The sequence below is a fragment of the Meleagris gallopavo genome, chromosome 10 (genome assembly GCF_905368555.1).
Source record: "Meleagris gallopavo chromosome 10, MGAL_WU_HG_1.1, whole genome shotgun sequence".
Taxonomy (NCBI): Eukaryota; Metazoa; Chordata; class Aves; order Galliformes; family Phasianidae; genus Meleagris; species Meleagris gallopavo.
The window spans coordinates 5,265,798-5,273,275 of NC_139413.1; positions in this window are offsets into that span (position 1 = coordinate 5,265,798).

Here is a 7,478-nt window from a genome sequence, read left to right on the forward strand (position 1 = left end):
TATTTCCTACCACAGATCTAAGATGGTTCACAAAAAAGATCCGAACCTCCTCCATGCACTTTCCTCTGTTAACCTGCTGATTTCCTGCTCTTACACCTCCCTTATTCTTTCTTCATCATTTTAATCTCATATTGACCTGAATTTTCCCAAGCAAGGAAAGAAGTGCATTTGGAGCACACACAAACAAATAAATGAAATTTAAAAAAAATCCCCCCAAACCAGTGTTGAACCCAGTTTTTTCTTCTGTTCTTTACTCCCTACCACTCAGTCATGCACTGTCATGTCTTGTCCAGCAGTTACCTGTCACAGAATACACTTTGTTCATGCATTTGAGGACAACTTCTAATCACTGAATATAATAGGGCAAGATGAGTGATAGATTGACACAATTAATTTCCACGTTCCCAGTGGTAACATTGATTTTAGGGCACTCAGTCTTTACAAGTCACTGAATGCAAGGGAAAACTTGGCTCTGATCTTTTTGGTAGAGGTCAAAAGAATGCTCAGATCTTAGGAGAGCTCAACTTTTCAAATACCCTTCAGTGCCTTGACTTCTATCCCACTCGTGCATATCTAGGCCTCTCAGTCTCCATTTGCTCAAGAAGAACTTACTGAGAAGGATATGTGTGCACATCCCTGGTCCTACACGAACACTCACAGCTTTCTTGAGCCTGTCTACAGAGCATGCAACAGTTGAGTTTCACTGTATGTTGATCTTCTAGCTCTAGAACCACTTCCTTTCCACCATGCTCTAACCAGAAACTGATGGTGATCAGCCCTCTGATTTATCACAGTGGTAGCAAACCTTATACTTACTCTCCCTAGCGGGATGCTTGGCCCACCTGGCCCAACAGATCTGGAAGGATATAGGAGTGCGACAGACAGACATGAGTGATCCATTAGTGGGTGTCCAGGAGACAAGTCCCATCTGGCCTTAACACCACTGGGAGATGCTCAGAGGCAGACTCAGAAGGAGCCTGATTGTGGTTTCATGATTTACATCAGGTATCCAAACTTCAAATCAACTGAGAACAAATAATAATGGTCCAGAGATCCTCAGTCCCCCTCCCGCCTCCCACACTGAGTCATTGTGGCCTTTATGTGTCCAGCCCTTCCTTCCATAAATTCTTATAGAATAGCTTCAATCCCAAATGTGTAAACTTTCCCATGTCCCTCTTTGATATCTCTGAGACCCACTGTCCCCCTAGCCATTGAACACATGCTGAATTTGCTGTCATTTTACCATATCTCATTTTCTGCACAAACTCATCAAGTATCTCATGGTGGAACCACTTCTCTAACACAGAGCTTCTTCGTAGTGTGAAAGTGCATGCAATAGGGCTTCTTTGCAGTACAGACGCGCATGCAGAGATCCTCCTTCCTACCTCGTAAAGCAATGATCCCAAGAGAGGAGTCCAGCAAGCTTTGGACACAAAGCATTGTATCTGGCAGCAAACAGAGAAGATAATTTCTCTCACATCTCAGTTGCCTTCTTGAAGTGAAAACCACAGCTCCCAGCACAATGCTGGGCTCACCGATCTGCTCACCACCCTGCGAGGCCCTCAAGAATGCTCCTTATGTCCAGCACACCTGACCTGTCCCTGTGCTGCCCACTCCTGCCCCATCCCGTTCTCCCCACCACTCCTCCATGCCCTGCTGTGGAACAATGCCTGCCCTAAGAAACCACCCTGTGAGCAGGCAGCCCTGCTATGCGCGGCATCCCCGCTCGCCAGCCAACCTGGGAGATTCACCTGTGCAGCCCAGACAGTGAAGAATTGTTTGGAGCAAAACACTGTGCAATCAAGTGGAGATAGCAGAGGCAATGGGGTCAGGCAGGCTGCCTGGGGCATCTTTCATCTCCCACGTCGGGAGGTGGGGTGTAAAGTGTGCACTGGCCGGGGCCAGGGCAGGCTGAAAGGCAGCCTTGTTCTGCCAGCTATCTGCCATCTCTCTGATGTCACACGTCGCGTTCGGGCAGCTCACTTCAAAGGCCCCTTTCTGGTGCTCTCTCCCTCCCCTCGCCCCTTTCTCTTTTGGGTTCGGAGTTGGCTGTTTGGGGGGATAATAGCCTGGCTTTCCAGAAAGCATTTGGCTGTGCAATTAAAAAAGAAAGACGCTTGGAGAGCAGCCGCCCAGGTTAACCCAGATTGAGGTAGAGACAAGCAATGGGAAACCAAGGGCTCCCATTCTCTATTCATGCTCAAGCACTCTATGTGTAGCAGTAGATTCAGACCCATCACCTCTGAATTCTACAAGGGCATCCAAGCCCACAGCAACAGGGTGACAGCATCCCTCTCTGCAGCTCTCACTGGGTGCCTGGAGGCACGTCCTGCAGGCAGGAGGCCAAAATAGCAGCACTGCATTGGCCATGCCAGACAAGACATCTTGCTGGGCTGCAGCCTCTCACTGAATGATGGTATCTCTGCCAAGCTACACAAATTTGTCCAATGCTGCACAACAGAAAAATGGCATTTCAAAAGGCTAATAAAACTCTGGATCTAAGTTACCTGCTGGGAGGATGTGTGTCCCATTAGGAAAAACCTTGAGAAACCCAAAGGGAACATATTCAGATGCAGTCTGGGACAAAGATTCTGGCCAAAAGCTGCTTCCAGTTTTTTATCCTAAACACACAAAAATTCATGAGCCTTCAACTAAGTATTGGGTGACTTCTGTCCTCTGATTTTGAGATGTTTGGCAAAGGCAGTTTCAAAGTTTTTTCCACAGCTGGGTCAACTGGAAATTATCCAGTGTAGTAAATATCTTCCTGCTCATTGCCACGTTTCCAAGAGATGGGGATTTAGAAGACAAAAAAATCTGTGAAGGGAGAAGGGGAGTGGGATTTGGAGGAGGGATGGGGCCCAGCTTAAGCTGCAGCATCATGGAGGTAGTGACATCAGACCCATCACTGCTGGGGGGTAGAGAAAGTCACCAAGATTTCCTCCTCACTCATAGAACCACAGAATCATTAAGGTTAGGAAAGATCTTTCAGATCACCAGGTCCCCAACACATCCCCACCATTGGCCACATCCCTCAGTGCCACATCTCCACAGTTCTGTAGCACCTCCAGGGACGGTGATTCCATTACTACCCTGGGCAGTTCGTGCCAGTGTATGACCACTCTTTCTGAGAATATTTTCCTAGTATCCAGCTTGAACCTCCCTCAGCTGATATTGCTTCAATTAGGATGGCAGTAGTAGGGGAAGGTGCATAAACATTTATGCACATACATGAACAACACCAGAACCCCCAGGGGTTACTTCTTCACGTTGGCAGTGGGGGAGGTACAGTTCATAGCAGCCACGTATAACTTTCGTCCCCAAAGCAGGGGGGATGAAACCAGGGGGATTTAAGGGACTCGCAGAACTTACTGGCAGGTATTAAAAGTTCACTGGGGCTGTAATAGCAATCTGTCAGCCTGCTGCTAATCCTTCTTGACAGAAACTTTATAAGAAGCTGAAGCGTGTTAAATAGTCCTGGAGTTTGAGCAGAGCGAGTTTGAGGAGGGCAGCTTAAAGCCAGGTCTGCTTTCCTTAGACCCCAGACCAAGAGCCCAAGGGCTAGATTGGGGCTTAACCCCCCTTTAAGGCTCTCCTTGCCTGGAGGAGAAAGAGAAGAGCCCTCCAGAAGGTGCTGAGCAGCACTGGAGCATCCACGGGCAGCTGGCACGCACCGGGCGATGCTCCCGGCCACACAATAGCGGCTCTGTGTGTTCACAGGACCGTCCGATGCACCTGCGCTCACCTTGGAGTCAGGAATGCGAGTAATTCACATCTGCAAATCCTGGGAAAGCCATTAGCAATGAAACTGGATCTGCTCACCCTGCGAGGGAAATCTGCCCGGGTCCGTGCCGGGCTGTGGTTCTGAGGGTGGTTTGGTTGTCACTGAGCCCTGGCAGGGCTGTGTCACGCATGCAGAGTGGCATCCAGCCCATGGACGCCAACAGATAGGACGACCAGGTGGGTCATCCTTGCAAAAGTGGCTCACCCAGAGCAGTCGACCAGTTACCTCCAGTACACAGCCCAACAGAACACCAGGGCCTCAACCCACAGGCGTGAAGGGCAGCTCCCCATCTATCTCCAACACAGTAGGCTGTGTCAGGGTCCAGCAGCTGAGATGCTGTATCCAGTGGGTTCCCACACCACTGAGGCTGTGAACGCATTGCAGGAGCAAGTTTGTGTTGGCACTGCTCTGAATGTTCCCTGCAGTCACCTTGTTCTGGAGCAGATGGCCAAGTTTCATCATTGTCTCTGTATTTTACTGCTGTATTTCCCACGGACTTCCCAAACCTTTTGCCTTTTAGCGAAGGATCCTGCTCCCTCAACCTGACGTCCATGCAGCAGAAAATGCCACAGGGAACGCATTTACCGTTAGGGTGACTTGACAGATCTGCATAGCAAGAAGCTTGTCCACCATCCATCCATAGAAACCTATTTAACTTACTAGAACTCGCAGAAATCATCCAACAACTGCAAAAAACTACTGGGGCAAGGAAGTCAGGTCAGGTAATTTCACAGGTTTTGAGCAGAATCCCAGTATGGCTGGGTTGGAAAGGATGCCAAAGCCCCCCCAGCTCCACCCATGCCATGGTCTGGCTGCCCCCCAGCTCAGGCTGCCCAGGGCCCATCCATGGCCTGGGACACCTCCAGTGATGGGGCTCCCACAGCTCTGGGCAGCAGTGCCAGCACCTCGCTGCCCTCTGAGCGAAGAATAAATTCCTTTTAGGAAGAAATTAAAATAAAAGACAGCTAGGAACATTTGCTGGGAAAGAGAGTGGCACAAGAGGTAGCCTTGCTGGGTTTGCAGAGCGGGACCTACAAGGGCAGCTGGGAAGGGAAAACCTGCCTTGTAGGGGCTGTGGTCCAGCACAGAGTCCTCACAGCATCCCAAGAGGGGTGGATGCAAACCAGGTCACCTGCTACAAGCAGGGATCCTGCAGACTTCTTGCTTGGGAAGCACCCAGAAACCATCATATAGGAGCTCACTAGCTGGCACTGTCATCCTATTTCCAAGTCCCCATTCCCCCCGGGTACATTGTCATCATCCTCCCCAGGTGCAGAGTTGTTCCCAGGTAACCAGATCCCCAAAGCCACAAAGCCCCTACTGTACTTACCCCGATGCTATCAGCAGGGCTGGCCCGGCGCACACGGTCAGGCAGCACCTAAGCTCGGGTGGCCTGGGGCTGTGGGATGAAACAGGACCCTTCCCCGTGACACACAGTGGCTTTGAGGATGTGACGGGGAGGGTTAAAACCACAGCGTCCCTGCTGCTCACCGGTGTGTTTGTGGAGCTCTTTTTCTATCAGCTCCAGCCCTGTCCAATGGACTCTCCACTCCCAGCGATCTGGCTGCGGAAGCCAGCACAGCCACAAGCATTTGTCAGCTCCTCCTGAGCTCCTGGCTGGAGGTGAGCTGGTTCTACCAACAGCAGATTTGTGTTTTGAGGAAAGGAGAAATTAAGCAAGTTGGGGAGACAGCTGTTAAACTGCAGGAATAATCAATTAAGAGGCAATTTCACCATCTTGATGAAGCTTGTTTGCACTTAAAAGCCTTCTGAAGCAAGTGATTAGCCTCTAATTTATGGGACATGTAAAGCCCAGGGAAGAGACAAAGCAGCTCAGCCATTTCTGGGGTACCATAAGGGCTCTGAGTCCCACCACTGCTGCCCATAAGGTTGGATGCCCTCGAGGAGATCACCCACCTTTGAGCTTTGCAGGTCTAGCTCCTTGCCAGATTAATGCATTTCTCTGGATTCAGTGTCCCCTCCTGGCAGCGTCAGGATGTCACCGCTTCTTCCTCACTCCCTCCACCTACTCCAGGAGGAGACCAAGCAGCCAGCAGGCAGTTATATCTTCTGGCACGCTCCAACTGATCCTTTTGGAAGAGTTTCTCTGGTCTCCTCTCCCCACACTCCTCGGGGGCTCTCCAGTTACTTCCCACATACCTACATGTTCCTGACTGCACAGCCAAACCCTCCTACCCCGGGACACCAGCACTGGGTTGTCAGGACAACATAATCAGCCACCCAAGGCACAAGCGTTATGCTACATCTTCAGTTCCATGACCTCATGCTATATTTTCCACATGGTCCATGCCTCACTCAGCAAACAGTTGGGTTTTCAGTATTTTCCATATCCTCCTCCCGTGCACAGCCTCAGGACCCACCATGCTCACATGTTATTGAGCCTGTGTTGAGCACAGGCTTGTTTCCTTACAGATGCTCTTGGGAAAGCAGTGAGAAACCAGTGTATACCTCCCTTCACAGTCCCTCCTCTCTGAAGCAGATACTATTGCAAGAAACAGAGCACAAGGAGAGTTAGAACTACTGGGGGCCAAATGGTTTCATCCATCTGAGTTGCCAAAGCTTGGCTCTCCAGAGCACCGAGCCTGCCTGGACTCTCTCATAATCTTAATGAAGATTGGTCAATACGGGGTCATTGGCTCTTCACCCCACTTATAGCCACCTAGCTGGTGAGGGCGCAAGGATGTTGCTCACCGGGGTTTGCCACCAGCTCCCCATCCATGGCACGGGGCCTGCTGCCCATCCCCATGCTCTGGCAGGGATTCACACCGCCCCAAACCCGTGATCCAACCCACCAAGCATCCACTGAATGAGCCCCCTGTTCTCGGGGTCAGGCCGAAACCTGAGCTCCCCTCTGAAGCAGCAGCACAGAGGGCCTGAGGCAGTGGGAATCTGCTGTTCTTCACCGAAAGTGCTGTCAGTATTTGATCAGTTGTAGTGTTTTGACATGGTTTGCAGTTGGATACGCTCGTCCTCAGCTTGTGAACGTGTCAACCAGGCTAGCGCATGTCAGCCTCCACGCTGGTGTCTAGGAGGTCTACAGCTGACAGAATAACCTTTTCATGACCAACATGTTGCCACTCGGAGGAATGGAGACAAGAATTCGGTCTGATCTCCAAGTAGATAAGAAACTACTATTCACCTTTTTACACCTAAAGAGCCCCTCACCCTTTTCCTGCCTTTCCGTTGCAAGTCTTGGCCGTTTCACACAAGCTTCTTTAAGGGAACTTTCCATGCAGCTAAGCAGTGGAAGAAAACGACTTAGCAAATGCAAGTCTCAAATCTGGACAGCTGGTGTTACCTAGGATCTTGCTCACAGACCTACCATAAGGCCAAGGCACTCGTCCTCAGTGGTTTGAGCCGTATCATGTGTCACAAAACACAAGCATTTTCTAATGATGGGTGACATTTTATGCCCAGAACAGCATCGGTTTAGATATCAGACATCTGGCAAATGATTCTTCTCTGGAAAGGTGTCAGGAACAACCAGAGCCTTTTCTTTTCCCACCAGGAAAGCACCGTTTGCCGCCTCCCACGTCTGATTGCAGGGAAAGACCTTGCCTGTGTCTTCCCTGGGCAGATTTCTGAGACAGCCTCCACTACCAAGGTCACACTCTTGCAGGAAGGCTGCTTGCTCCTGCTCCATGCCTGCACATACCTAGAAATACCAGCACAGTTT